Below are 15,727 nucleotides of genomic sequence, written 5' to 3' on the forward strand. Positions count from 1 at the left end.
ATGTAGAGTGACACACTGTTTTACACTGTATTTAAGTGTCACGTAACTTTCTTAGGCCGTTTTTACAGTAGGGTTTCAGTTTCGGTGGAGGCTAATTCAGGTTTTCCTTCAATGTCAGTTGCTAATGCCTTTCACCTTGTTAAGAAGGCAGAATTTAATTATTTTATTTATTAGTTGATCAACGTATTCACCAGTACAAAGAGTTGCATTACAAAATAGCCTAAGCAATTTATTGGAGTTTAAATTTAAGAACACCCATTAGGTAATGATATCCAAAAAGTGGCATTTGGCTTGAGATTTGGGTACTAACAATGCTCAAGGTATTCTGAATGAAAGTTTCTATGCCTGCTTTTTATGTTTTCTACGAGTTGCAGTTGTCATAGTGTACACTTGTTGGGAGTTCCTAATCCCCTGATACTCCCACGTGAAGAAGGGAGCTTAAAGACAACTCTTTAGATTATAAAAACTGAGTTGCAGAGGTATGAGATGTTTACAATGTTTAGCCATAAAATTTAAAATACCTACTATTAGACTGAAATTTGAGGTTTTTCAGTTTGTTTTTTTTTTGTTTTGTTTTGGGGTTTTTTTTTGTTTGTTTTTTTTTTTTTTAAATCTTCCACAAAGATTTTTGTGGGGAAGAGAGGGAAACAGAAGAGGGAAGAAATGAATCAAAACAAAAGGAGCTCTTACTTTGGTTGAAAGATTGACTACAAAATCTTGGACCGCACCCACCAAGAAGGGATCTTCATCTCCTGTTCTGGATATTAGGGATGATGCAATTCTTACTTCCCACACAATAGGGAGTGAAGTTACAGTGCAATAGCTTGGTTCTCACTCATAGTCAGACTGAAGAACTGCACAAGTACTTTCTGCATTCAAATTAGACCCAACTAGAAGAGGAAAAATAAAAAAAAAACCTAGTTCACTTTTTTCCTAAAAAGGAGAAGTAGAACAAATGAAAAAGGAGATCTGGGAATCTAAGCTAAAAATCAAGGACATCCATCCTCCTGCAGATGAATCATAATAAAACTTAGGTGATAAATGTTCACAAAGTTAGCGTGCATGATAACAAATAATATCTATCATCAGAAGAAGGGAAAATGTCCCTTTTTTTTTTTTGGAAATAGATTTATTTCCAAATATACATTGGTGGCATTAATGGGACTCTAAGTCCCATTCTGTCAAATGTTAATTCCTTGTCAAGCCTGGCTGTAGCTGTCTCTGTGTTGTTTACTGCTTCTGGCACTCTAAAAGCTCCAGCCTCAGCTACCACCAGTTTGTAACTCGATCTGTTGAGCTCTGGCTGGTCTGTGGATTGATACTGGCCCAGAAAGATTAAAGTGCTCTAATCTGCAGGTTAGCTATGTGGACTACAGGGTACATGCTGTACTGTGGGATATTTTAGCCATCTTTATATTGGGTGTGTTCTGTCCTTGTCCCCTCTTTTTATCCTTTCTACACTGAAGCTGGTTTCCTACTATAACTGACTAATAAATTCTCCAAAGGTAAATTGTGACGTATCCCAAGGCTAAAGGTGAGATTCATCTCACCTATCTTCAGCCATCTAAAATTTGGCTGTCTAGTCTAAGCTATCACCTAGGATCCCATGCAGAGATGGAACTAGATAGACCATGGGGTTATTATTCCCTTTCTGTGGCTGCTGTCTGTGATCAAACTCCTTTGTGGTGGGACTGGGTAGAACTGGGTTAGGCTAGAGACATGACTCCCAGATTAAACCCATGCTGCCACCAGAATCCTTCACAGCAAAAGTGCTGGGGAGTCATTAGGAAAAATTGATGCTGGAGGCCAATCTTCTAGTTTCACAGGACAGAGGATGATGACCCTGCTGAACACATGGCCACACCAAATGTGACTTCTGTGGGCATCATGTGCAAGATTCCTCCATTTTACACTCCAGTAAACAAAAGCCAAACCACTCCCTCCTGTGAACTTGCAAACACAAAAGCTGTTTTCTAATCTACATTTAGATAACATTTTCAAACTGTAAATTGAGCTATCAAGGAGCTACTGTGGTATGTGTCTAAGTGATTGAAACCTCGGGGCTGTGTCAATATGTATGAGCTGAAAAAACTGACTCTTGTTTTAAAATGGTTTTTGGAGCCTTTGAATGCATTATTTAAGAATTTATTTCCATACTGTCTTCTGCTGCATGCTTGTAATACTGTTCTAATCCTTGGGAACACACATGCTTATTTTTTGTGGTTTCTGGATTACAAAAGTCTTTTGTTTGTCCTGGGAAAGCATGGTGTTAATCATAGGAAAATGTTTTTACATTTCCTCTTTACAAAAAAGGAAGAAAAACAATGCTTTCTATCTAGAAGTAAGACCTATTTTAGTAAACTGTCTTTTAAAATGAAATTGTAAGGGTTAGTCTCTGAAATCTACAGCTAATATGGTCCAGATTCACATCAAATCTTCTTAAAATGAAAACTAGTATCTTGGTTAAATCTGGTTTGTTTTCTTTTTTTTTTTTCCCAGATATAATTTTTAAAGCCATAATCCTTGAATTCAGCAGTAACATTTCAATGGGAAAAAAGGGACTTCTTTTCTTGAATAGAATGAGAATTATTTTTGATTCCAAGAGAAGGGATATCAACCTTGTGTAAACAATGGCAGAAAGGTGGGAAACATAACATTTGTAAGTGTCTACCTGCAGAAAATAAGAGGTCTGCTTAGATAGGCTGGGGGAGCTTTATGAAAAGACCAAAGAATGAGAATTGCATCAGGACAGCTAAAAAAGTTTAATAAGGGTATTTAAAAGAGGGAAATTATTTATTGATGAAAAATGGATTTGCCTTCCTGGAAGCTTGGAGTAAACACTGTCAATGGCTGTAATTTTGTCAGACAGCAGTGCCTGAGCTGATTGATCTGGGAAAAGACCAGAGGTGTTCAGGAGGTGAAGTGAAATTACTGCAGCCAGGCTGTCCAGACCAGGCATTTTCACACTTGAACCCTGTGAGGAAATGCAGGTACAGATGGGAAATGTAGGTGGGAAAATCAGAGTAGGTCATGCAGGGAACGATGGGTGTTTCCAGCCTGGAGGAATGCTGTGGGATCACACCTGGGAGGGCTCTGGGAGAATTAAATCCCTGGCAGAAAACTGCTGAGCCTGAAACCATCAGGCTCCTTGTTTCCAGCCAGATGCATATTCACACATGGATGATGGAAATACCAGGAGTTTGGGAAGATGGAGGGAGACCTGGTGAAACTCCTGATGCTCAGGGGACTGAGGATGTGCATTCAGAGGAGCAGAGACTAAATGCATAACAGACCCCACAGTTTCCATGTGCCCTGTGATCATGCTGGGGGAAAGAGTCATCTCTTCACAAAACATGCTACCAGGGTGGGAAGAACTCATCTGTTTTCTTTAATCTATAATACAGTCTATTGAGAGTCTCCTGAAGTAGCAACTTGGAATGACTGCTCTGCATATGTTTAGTTTAGGAGAACTGATTGCTGGTAGTGCAATATTCTCACACATATCTGGTTATTGCTTTCACTCTGAACTGCTTTAACCCAGAATTGTACTCCTAGCTTCATTATCTGGGATATCTGCAGTACTGGCTTGTTGCTCCTCTAGAAAAATGCTAACCCTCCCCACCCCAGCTTACAACCCAGGGAATGTTCAGTACATATGCAAAAAGGTACCCGGAGATTTCTTAAATGACAAAAGTGTTCATGGGTGAGACACTTGAAGTGTTGAAACTTTGGACCTATTCCCTATGAACTGTAGTCATATTCCTGAGAGGAGAAGGATGTTGAGTCATCGTGAAGAAAGGAAAGAAAGAAAAACTGAATGTTTTTTTATTGCAGTCATCCCAGAGGTCAGACGCAACCAAGACAGACAGATGAACAACACAAACACTGGTTAAATGACTCAAAAGGTTGGGTTTGCAGGCACCAGACTGAAACAGTACTCTGAACAGGACTCTGAAAGAAAATATGGAAATAAAGCATCTTTTCAAGTCTGAAGAAATGCCTGAAGAAAGATTAATTTTAACATTTATTGGTAAAAAGTTGCTGACTGACTTACAGTTAGGCTGTTTGTGAATATATGAGGACTGTGAATATATGTGGACCAGAATAGAGAACAATGAAATTGCACTTGCTTTTGGAGGTGTCTGACAGTGGCATAAAGTAACACATCTTTTGGAGGATTACATAATTTTAAAAATATTTTATGAAGCTATTCTTTTGCTTAAATAAATTCTTCTTTATGATCACCCACCTTGCTTGTGCTACACAGAATGATTGCAAAAGTGAGTGATGTATCTGAAGACCTGGCTAAAGCTGGAAAACACACCAAAAGTAGGAAAGAGTATCATGCATTCAAACACTTGGCTAAGTTTTAATTTCATAGCATAAGGTTCTTATTGTAACCTGCTATTCATGTATTGATCATGCAATGACTTGCCAGGAAAACAGTTTGACTTTGGCATAGTGGCTCTCCTGTAACAGCTTTCAGAAAAGGTGATTTATTTTCCTGAGGTTCTACATTTCCCCATTTGTCATAACAGGGGAAAAATTGATTCAGTATCTACTTCTGTCTAGAGCTGCACATTAAAATGCCCCACAACAGAGGCTGTTCAGTTTCTGGGACTCATTACCAAGCTGGAACCTCAGTTGAGAAACCAGAGTGATTGCTGGTTTGTTTGTCACTGTGGTGATCCAGTGAGAGGAGGGAGAAAACCTTCACCCATCTGCTGTGTCTATCTGGGCTGCCTTCTGTTCTCAGGACTGGCCAGTCAGCTCATCATGGGCCTGGGTGTGACTGCAAGTCATGATGAGTCATGGTTTAAGCACACAGCTCTACTGAAGGGAAAAGGAGGCCAATTTTAACTCTACTCTTGATTTTATCTCCAGGTTAGTTCTGTGAAAGTCACCAAAATTGCCATACACAGCAAAAAGTAACCTAGTGCAAATCAGACACACAAGGAGATACTGCCATCAACATGAAACTTAAAAAAAAAAAAAAAAAAAAAAAAAAAAAGAAGAAGAAGAGAGAGATAGAGACATAAACCTTCAATTCTCTGTATTGGCTCTGATAGCTTCACAAAACCAGATCATTGGATGATGCTCAAACTAGTGGTTGGTGCTTGTCAGAGGATGAAAGTTGCTGAAAACAGCAAGCTGACAATTGGAAACTACAGTTGCAAATCTGGAACTTGTTATAGAATTGATGGAACTGATTATACATTGTCATTTCCTGATAACTTGGTTCTTAGTTAATTTTTTTTTTTGTCCTGTGAGGTGTATCTTAGCACACAATAATCAGTGAATTTTTTACTGTTCATACCTTTCCTCTCCTTCCTTTGCACTACTCAGGATCCACACCTTAGGAGTCTGATTGTAACAGGACTGGAGGAGACTCACAATCTTTTTTTAGAAACCTTTTGAATATCAAAAATAAACTTTTTGATATCTCCAGGGATGGAGATCCACAGCCTCTCTGAGCAACCCATGCCAGTGCTTGGTCACCTTTACAGGGGAAAGGGATTCCCTGATGCTCAGATGGAGCCTCCTGTGTCCCAGTTTGTGCCAGCTGCCTGTCACTGGATGCTATTGAGAAGACCCCATGTCCATCATCTTCATACCATCCCTTCTGGTGTTTTACCTGCTAAGATCCTTCCTCAGCTTTTGTTTAATGGGGATGAAATACTAAAGGAAGGCTGAAATAGGAGCCTAGTGAAAGACATATTTACTCAGCAAAAATCTTTGGTGCTGTTCTTGCATGATTCAAAAAATTTTGAGGCTTGCCTTTTTTCCCAGACAAACATGTAAACATCACTCTTAATGACAGTGCAGGTCTTGAGTGTTGTTGGAGCCTGGGTGCTGCTGCTGCCAGAGCTTACATAGCCTGTGACCTTTTCAAAACAGTCTGCAAAAAAACCCCAAAAAACCCTTAAAAAGTCAATGAAGGGCTTTTAAAATACATCCTGGATTGTGCAGCATCCTACTGTTACAGTGTGCCTGGCTGCTTTGATATCCAAAATGGTCAAAGGTATGGTAGGCTTGAGTGCAGTGGTGAAAAGCAGCCTGTGAGTACATTTGTGATAGTTTCTTTGCAAATTGTGTCTCTTTCCTGAAATTGGCCCCTATCTCTCCTTTGCAGAGCTCACATCGGGTTTCCAGTCTCCAGGAGAGACCAGTTTAGTTACATGTTGGCTGTTTTATCTCTCAGCAAGTATTTGGAAGGTTGAGCAAAAGAAAGGATGGCAGAGGAAGTGAAGGGCTGCCACACTACCAAAAGCCTGGGAGAAAATCCTGTGCATATTACCTACTTCTCCTCCACCTCAGAATGACTTGGGAAATTTGGGATTCTGGAGTTCAGGTGGAGTTTTGCAAGTTAGGGTCAACTTGTTTACATCTCTGCTTGCAGCCACAGCACAGCAGTAAGGTTTGGACCTGATAAGACACAAGCCTTGAGCTCTGAGTGCTCCCTCATATGAATCAAAATTAGAGGTTTTTCTCTGAACATGAATTTAATAAATACATGCAGAAATTGTATATAAGTACACAGTAGCCACTCCTGCTTTATTATTAGATTATGTGGTGTGCATGAGGGTGAACAATACAGGGGCATTTTTAACAGTGTTTCTGAAGTAAAATAATAAATATAACTGAAGCATTTGGAATGCAATCAACTGCCTCTGCATCTGGATGTAGGCTTTGGGACTGGCACTTATAGCCTATGTAAGGAATGTTTATGCAAATTATACAGCTCTAGATTGTGAGTTAAATACTCCAAAGAGAGAGTAAAATGGAATATAGTATGGGCTGAATCCCTCTTCTGCTAAGACTAAGACATTTAACAGAGCACATCACATAAGTAGAAGAGTAGCCTCACTAAGATCTGAATGAACAAGCCTTTAAAAACCTATTCAAAACATACCCTGTTCTGTTGCATATCAGAAAATGTCAGGGAAATGTTTCTTATCTGTGCTATTTTAATGCCACTTGGCAGTTTCATTGGTGGCACAATGTGATTTAACAAACTGAAATGATATAATAAAATGAGAAGGCAACTTCTAGACATTAATCTCAAAAACAAGGAGTAATAGATATCTTGTGTAAAACAAGTTTTGGGGAAATGCCCTTTTGTAAAAATAATAATTAATGACCAATTTCACTGTCTTTGGAAAATGGTGGTTCTAAACCTGTCTGTCAATATTCATTCAGATTAGCTTAAATGTAAAGTGATTTATAGATAAAACACAGTTTGAGGTCCTACCCATTCTGTCTCTCATTGTCCAAATCTTTCCTGTTTGACTGAGAGAGGTCATGTGTCATCACAGGCATGTTGATTTGGATTAGTAGCTGTTCTTCCAACAAGAAACTTTAAACATTTTATATTGCCAGCAGTTGGATTTGTAAGGACATGATGACTAAGCTTCACATGTTTCTAGTAATATAAAATTGGCTGCCATTGATAACAATACTTGCTGCTGCATAAAGAGAGAAATACTTTTATAACTACTTAAAATTTTTCTAGATACTTCTCAAGTGTACATTGTGGTATAGATTTGGATTTAAAGGTTCTCAGTTGCACAAGGCAAAGGAAAACTTATTTCTGTCAGGACATGAACAGCCTGCTTGGGATTTTTTGTTATTTGCCAGTTGCAGTGGAAATGATGCAGCAGAAAAAAAACTGCTGAAGAGTCAGTTGTATTTTCTAGGTACTTTCTGGTTTGAAATAACACTATTGATTATCACAAGAGGTGCAGTTGTTTGAATTCAACTGCTGCCACGCTTTTACACTGCTGATACTGGTGAGAATAGAGAAATCAACATTAGAAGCAACTTCTTAACTCATATCTTATTACTTTCAATATTAAATACAAAATTATATTTAAATCAAATGTCACATACTATGTTCATGACATTTCTTAAATTACAATGTATCTTAAGAGTAGTGTAAAGAATAATGTGCATTGGAGAGCAGTCTGCTGCTGCGCAGAAGCTGTGATTTACCAGAACACATGGACAACCAGAAGGTTGTGAGTTAATGTGCAAGGTGAACACAATGCCACTGGTACTATAAATCCCCTGATGAATGATAACAAAGAATATATTTCTCTCAATCAAGAAAGACAGCATTTTCACCAGGTAAAGCCTGTGATGGAGGTCTCTGACAAAGAAAAGCATGATCACTGAATCACTGAATCACAGAGTATCCTCAGCTGGAAGGAACCCAAAAGGATCTTTGAAATCCATCTCCTGACACTGCACAGGGCAGCTCTAAGAATCCCATCCTGTTCCTGAGTGTGTTATCCAAGTGCTCCTTGAGCTCTGGCAGGCTTGAACATACGACCACAGCCCTGGGGAACCTGTTCTTCAAGGCTCTTAGTCTGAAAACAAGTGATCCCTAGGAAAGCAGAGCACACCCCAGAGCTTTCCAGGGGTCTGCACAGCTCAGCCCTGGGGGACCTGCTGTGCTCAGTGTCTTTCCTTGCAAGGGTCACTGTTTTAGCTTGGTCTGTGCACTCACCTTCACTTCCACTCCCAGCTTAGGCTGGGCCTCTAGCTAAATAATTGGCAAAGACATTAGCAAAACTTGTGTTGCAAATGAAAGAGCATAGGTTTTATTTGCAAGTATTGCTCTTCAGTGATTCTTCTGGGGAGCTAGAAGAAGTAAAATATTAACTGGACTGAAAGGGGAGGGAGGCACCTTCATAATAGCTGGTGTGTTTGAAGCACTGCATTTGATAAAGCAGTTCAAACAGCAGCCCTGAGCTGGTGACAGAGTAGCACAACTGCAAATACTGCTCTGTGGGAGGAGTTTGGAAATATGCCTGGATATATCTAGCTATACAAATACACCTGGTTTTCTAAAACTGACCTCCACTTATATCCAAAATGCAAAACTAAGCAATATGTTCCTTGCTTCTCCTCCTGCTCCATTTGGTCCATCCTTCCCCCTTAGACCTGAGCATCTTCCAGTGCTGCTGGCTGTGCACACACAGCCCAGGAAAAAAGCAGTGTCCTCCTCCCTGATGAAGGCAGTGCTTGAGTTTTGAGGTGCATTTGAGGCATTTCCAATGTCCCCAGTCTGTGAGCACAGGGGAAGCCTGGCCCCTGACAAAGTGCAGCCCTTTGCCTCCTGCCTGGGGCTGGAAACAGAGAGGACTTGGCCCTTCACCACAGGAATTGTATTTCAAAAAGAAAAGTGTGAGACTTCGGTGGAGAGCTCCAGTACCCAAACACTGAGGTTCTGTTTCTTGTTTGCTCTCCCCTCACTCACAAAATTTTGCAAAAGTTGCTGGGAAAGACCCGGTTTGCAACATGACAGGATCAGGGTTCATCCTCTGCCTGTGTCCTCTGACTTCCTCAGCCTGTTTTCTGGTGGTGGGGACACTGTCTCTGAAGCTTACAAGACTTTCTATTCCTCTGAGCATTCTTTGAATCATTTTGGTAGAAATTACTAGAAAACCACAAAAACCAAAACTGACATCACCAATTTTCCTTAGTTCTTCTCATCTCCTTCTGATCATTTGTTCTCCAGATATTAGCCTGTTTATGTTGATCAAACACTGCTCTTCTGAAGATATCACCTGTATTTTATTTTAATCCATGTGCATTATTTTATGCTTGGAATTAATGAGTTTTAAATAAAAGGGAGCAGGCCATAAAAAATATAATATTAGCTTGGATTAAACCAAGCTCTTCCAGATACTGTCAGAGCTTCAAACAGCAAAATACAACATATTGTCAACTGCTAGCTAACTTCCAGATCCAAGATATCCTTGATTCATTGGCTACATGGTCATCATAGCTGAGCAAATATTATGGTGTGTGTGTATATCTATATATATCTACATACCTCTACATATATCTATATCTATATCTATATCTATATCTATATCTATATCTATATCTATATCTATATCTATATCTATATCTATATCTATATCTATATCTATCTATAATAGTGAAGCTTTATCCAAAGGAAAAAAAATGGTATTTCCAATGGAATATCCTTACAGTGAAAGCATAAAGTTTAACCATTGATGGAATGAATTAGAACTAGTTAACCAAAAAACTTCTCTGGAAAACAAATGAGAAGTGCTGAGAAAATTTGTGCTGTTGTGGGTTGAATTTAAAGTCAGCATATTTTGTACTTCAACAGTGAGAAGCTGTTGAAATACAAAATATATTTGCATTATCAGATGAAAACAGAAAACAAAGCTCTATGAAAATGAGTTCTGGAAAGGAAAGGTGCCTCCATATCAGTGCCAGAGCAGACATACCAGAGATAGACTCCTCTTCCTACCCTACAAGCTGTCAGAGAGAAATAAGCTGTACTAGGGAGAAAACCTGTTGCTGATAGTTAAAAAAAAAAAAAAAAAAAAAAAAAAAAAAAAAAAAAAAAAAAAAAAAGGAGCATTGAGAAAAAATAAATCAATGAGTCAATCAAGAGATTGGGAAGCAGATTAATTATAAAACAAGTAGTTAATTGCAACAAACTCTTACAATCAGGGAAAAGCTGCCCATTAAGAAAGTTAATTGGCTACTAATAAATTAAGATAATTCTGTTGCCAGCAGTAAATCCTTTTTTTCTTTTAATAAAGCATTGGTGTGGGTATTAATTTAATTTTTCTATAGAAGGAGCTGTCTGATGAAGGTTTGAGCAGTTCTAATGCAAAACACAATGAAATGGTTCAACTTAAAAAAGGAAATGAGAAACAAAAACTCTAGTAGAGAACAGGTAACAGAAAAGTTCAGCCCTGAGAGGGTTAGTAAACAGCATTAAAATTAAACATTTCTGCTTTATCAAAAAGGACTGTTGGCTCAGATTCAGCAGATGTGTCCTGGGGGTTTTACAGACTGGCTCTGGAGAGGATTGGTAGGAAATCACTGCTTGCTTTTCTCCTCCTGCTCACTGCACCTGAATGACACAGCCCCAAGCAGTTTTCCAAGGAAGTTCCAAAAGACCCACTTACACTGTCACAAAGGTTATAGTGCACATTTTCCCAGATCTTTATTACTCTGCTAAGTCTGTTCTTAAGCTGAGACATCATCCAAACCTTCTGGAGGTCAAAGAGTGCAGATGAGCACTTACTTGTAGGGTACATTTCTTGCATTGCTTAGCACAGATCACTAAGCATTAACATTCTTCCAGCATGTTAGGAAAGCAGAGTTCTGTCCCTTGTAAGTCTTTCCTGTCTTCCCTTATCCTGTCTTTCTCCAGGATTTCCACTTATTAGAAGAAGCTGCAAGTTGAGCCCTGAAAAAGCTCAAGCTCTTCTTGAATATAATTGTCCATACAGTATAGAAAAATGTCAGTTTGTGTCTCATACTTCTTCATTGCAGCAACCCAATAATATTTTTTAAAATTGTTGCTTTGGTTTTTTCATTATTACCCAGTCCCCGAGGATGAAGTCCCAAGTGATTCTGCATGCTGCTTATGCAAATACTACTTTGTTTTGAAAACTCAAACTTCACAGTGAGAAATCTAAGCCCAGTGTAGACTACTCCTCTTCTTCTAATTTCATCCTTTAGCTGGCTCTGACCCTTTTAACTAAAACGGTATCTAGAAATGTGCTTAATAAATATTTAAATGGGGCTGGAAATTTTTTTTTTTTTTGCATAAAAGTCCTCAATTACATATCACTAAGGCCGAGACTAGCTGAAGATGATGTGCTTCATACATCCTCTGCTTGCAGAAGAGAGATGTTAAGTAAATCCTTCTCTTGAAACAGGAAAGTGCATCATGAGAGAAAACCCTCCAAATGCTGAAATAGTAATTTTGTTTATTCAGTCATACATGTCATGTTAGGTCTGAGCTCACTGCTATCTGACATTTTATAAAGGCACATAAAGTTCCTTACCTTTTGTAAGCATATCTTTCAATACTCCTGATTAGGTAAAAAACCCAAAAAAACAAGAAAAGAAAAAGTAAAGGAAGGGAAGGGAATAAGGAAGAAAAGCTTTGATTTTGATTAGTACTAATTGGTGATTTTTATTAGCAAATCAGAAAAGTAGTGACAGGTTCAAGCCAAATTTAAAGGCAGTCTTCCTTCTTCCTAGGTCTAGATACTGAATTATTTTGTGTTTGAACTTGATATATTCTTCCTTCACAATTTACGAGGACCAAAGGAATGGCATTGACAGCACTGGAGACTCAAATTATAAGATGAAACCACAAGCAAAATTGTCTGTGTCCACATATGCCTGTGTGCAGTGTGAGGAGAGAGATCTGTGGGCTGAATTGTTGCCAATACATCAAAATTCTTGGGTTACAGAGTAAATTCAGCTGGGAAATATTGTAATTCTACATCTTTACTTACCACATGCAAACTGAAAATTTCATTTGCTTATCACACATCCAAATTCTAGTAGCAGTTCATGTGGAGAGCAGACGATCCACCTTTAACCCAAGCACTCCTCCTCTGCCCAGTTCCTACATCAAAACAAAAAGTTATTTTCTCCAACAAAAGGGTGTCACAACCACAATTGTGGGAAATATTTCATTTCTTTATCTCATCTTTGAAGCAGCTGAGATCCCCTCTTGCTGGAAGATCAGGGAGGGGTACATGAAGAGAGAGAAAAGGAGGAATGGGGCCCATCTGACAAACACCTATAGCATTTTTGTCCTAGTCCAGTATTTCTGCTACATTTTTCCCCAAAAAAACAAAGCAAGAGGAGCATTTCTAAAAGTTTTAGTGGTATTATGCTGTTAGTCTGTCAGTTAAGAACTATTTCAAAATGTATTTTGTAGTGCTTAGTAAATACTTGACCTTTCTTCTGTTTGCCTGCTTTTTTTTTTTTTTCTTTTTAAACTCATATAGTTTCATCTAATGACCCTACAGAGTCACTTCATATGGGTTGGCATGGCTGCAGTTGTGTGAGTGGGAACAAATGTGCTTACCAGGAATGACAAAGAGAATGTTTTGTTCACCACTTCTGCATTTCAAGCATCTGGCTTGAGTGGCAGCTGCAGCTGGATCTAGCCCAGCTCATGGTGCTGCAGCAAGATGGCTTTGGATGGATCTTACTACACCAAGGTAACACCTCCCTGCTGAGAGATGCTGAGAAGACCTTTTTAGCCCCTTGACAGACAGCTCAATGAAAAGGCCCTGCTCCAGCACAGTGTTTGAAAACTCCAAGCATGTAATGAAATTCCAATGAATCCCAAACCAGTCAAGGTTTAAGCTTGAGAGAGGCACTGGTCTCTCTGGCCTCAATCCAGCAAAACACTTCAGTGCATGAATAAACCTATTTTGTATAGTCCTATTGGCAAATCAGTGGGAACTACTCATTGCTTCCAGTTAGGTGTATGTTCAAGAGATTTGTTTGATGTGGCCACAGTGCCCCATGGTAAGTGCTGTTTGAACCAGAGCCTAAATCCAGTTTGGTGCCTTTTTGGTGTTGCTGATTTCTTACCAGGCAGTCTTGCTCACTTAGACTTGGACACCTTCATTTCAAAAGCAATGTTAAGGACTTTTAAATGCCACTTTCTCATGATAAACATTCAGTGATGATTTCCTTTTGGACAGTAATATAGTGGTAGATTTACTCTGTCAATCAAACCATGAGTTGAAATTCCCTTGGACAGAATTTACAGGATTAGAAGAATATCATAAACATCTGCAAATGCTGTACACACAGTGATACTCAGGACATACAAAGGTCTCAAAACCTGCCAGTAAAAATGGTGTCTTTGGTAAAATCCTCCTTATCTTTTGTCTTCATTACTCACCTTTAAATACAGTGTAACTAGAATCTTACCATATTTCAGCCAAATGACAAAACAGAAACCTCTTTTTATTAATTGAAGGTGCATTCTGAAGCCGCTAAAGTAGAAGATCAAATCTAGTAGCATGCTTTTTCTGCTCTTTTTCTTTTCAGCATGTTCTAGGAACCCAAATTTTCCAGAAACAGTTTGTTCAAATAGACTGTGAAATTTTGCAAGAGCCACTAAATTCATTACTGGAAAAGCAGTCCTAATATTCCAGCACAACCACTTCAGGTTGTTGAAACTCAAACTGTGGTTAGAACCTTGCCCATGCAGTAGGACACTCTTCCAAAGTCTGACACTTCCCCTATTCAGATTACTTAACCTAAAAACAAAGGGAAAAATAGGAAGACAACACTTGTGCTTTCATTAAGAAATAGTCGCTCATTAATACCAGGGTGTATGAGATTTAGGGCATATTAAAATTTACCAGCAAAAAAGAGGCAGTTGGTCACTTGTTCTCTGCTGTGTTATTTAAAGCATATTTGACTCTTAGTTATTGTGCCATTAAATAAGCACTGCAAAGTGCCTGCAGTTGGTCACTACTATCTAAATCCATATAGACCAGATTTCTAGGGCATATAAATCCAACTGAACTCCAAAAGTAGTTTGAACAAGCAGAGATTTTATTATATAATTGATTGAATCATAGAAAGGTTTGGTTTGGAAGGGACCTTAAAGATCATTCAGTTCCACTCCCCTTGTCATGGGCATGACACATTCCACTAAATCAGGTTTCTCTGATTTCTGTCCAACCTTTCCTTGAACACTTCCAGGGATGGGGCAGCCACAGCTTTTCTGGGCTACCTGTGCCAGGGCCTCACAAAGAAGAATTTTTTCTGAATATCTAAATCTACCCTGTTTCAGTAATAATTTTTAATTATATGCTCTCTCAGTTTTTGTAGGATGCCAGAATTCATTTAACTTGGGGATTCCTGATAGGTGCTGCTCAGTTTTAGGGGTTGTTGAAAACTATTCCTCTGTTGAAGTATCTCTAGTATATTAAAAATATTGGATATCACTCTTTGGGTAGTTTCAGATGTGATCAGATAGTCATAAATTTGTACACTGACCTTTACCTATTTATATAAAAAAATATTTGCTATAAACAAATAAATAAAACTCCACTTGGACAAACATAATTGTATGTTTTCTTAGGTATCTCTGCTTTGTAATAATAACGTCCCATTACCCACCAGAGGGAGCTCAGTCAAATGTAAGGGCCTGTTCCACCAATGTAAATTAGTGAGAGCTATTTGAAGGGTTACAAATAGCTTTAAGCACAATTTTAGCAGTTAGTGCATAGCTGGATGTAATTTATATTAGCTGGGAACTGTAATGTGGGTGGTTTGGGTTTTTTTGCTTGAAAGAATACTCCTTTTTTGAAATGATTTCAAAAAGAAGTGTTCGCATTCTTGGCACAGATAACTTCATCAGGAAGTTCTTCTTCATATGTGAGTAGCTGGCTTTTATTTTCACAGCCATGGAGGGAACACCCTGAAAAATAGGGAATAACACCCTATTATGTAGAACAGCATTCACAGGAGTATGTCTGAATGTGCCTCTCTCTTCCATTAATGTTAACATCTATATTTTTTGTACTGACATCTAATCAGTAAACATATGTACATATTTACATGGAACACAAAAAGGTCTTTCCACAAGACAGTCAAGGTTCTTGGCAGGTAATGTTAAATGATACATTTGCTTCTGACAGCTTGAAAAAGTTCAGAGTGGTTGACTGATTTCAGCTGTTCACACACAGCAGAGGAATGTGAGAGCCAAAGACCCAAGCTGGGGAGAGCACTGTGATGAAATGACTGTGGAGAAGTCTGTGGCCACAAGGCAATCTGGGCTGTGCACTGAGCTTTGTCATATACTTATAGGAAAGTTACAAGACAGAGGTGAAAGTTTTCCAACCACAGAACATCACACTGCTGCTATTCCTTCATGTGGGAAACTGGGGATCTA

This window comes from Erithacus rubecula (genome assembly GCF_903797595.1).
Source record: "Erithacus rubecula genome assembly, chromosome: 1".
Taxonomy (NCBI): domain Eukaryota; kingdom Metazoa; phylum Chordata; class Aves; order Passeriformes; family Muscicapidae; genus Erithacus; species Erithacus rubecula.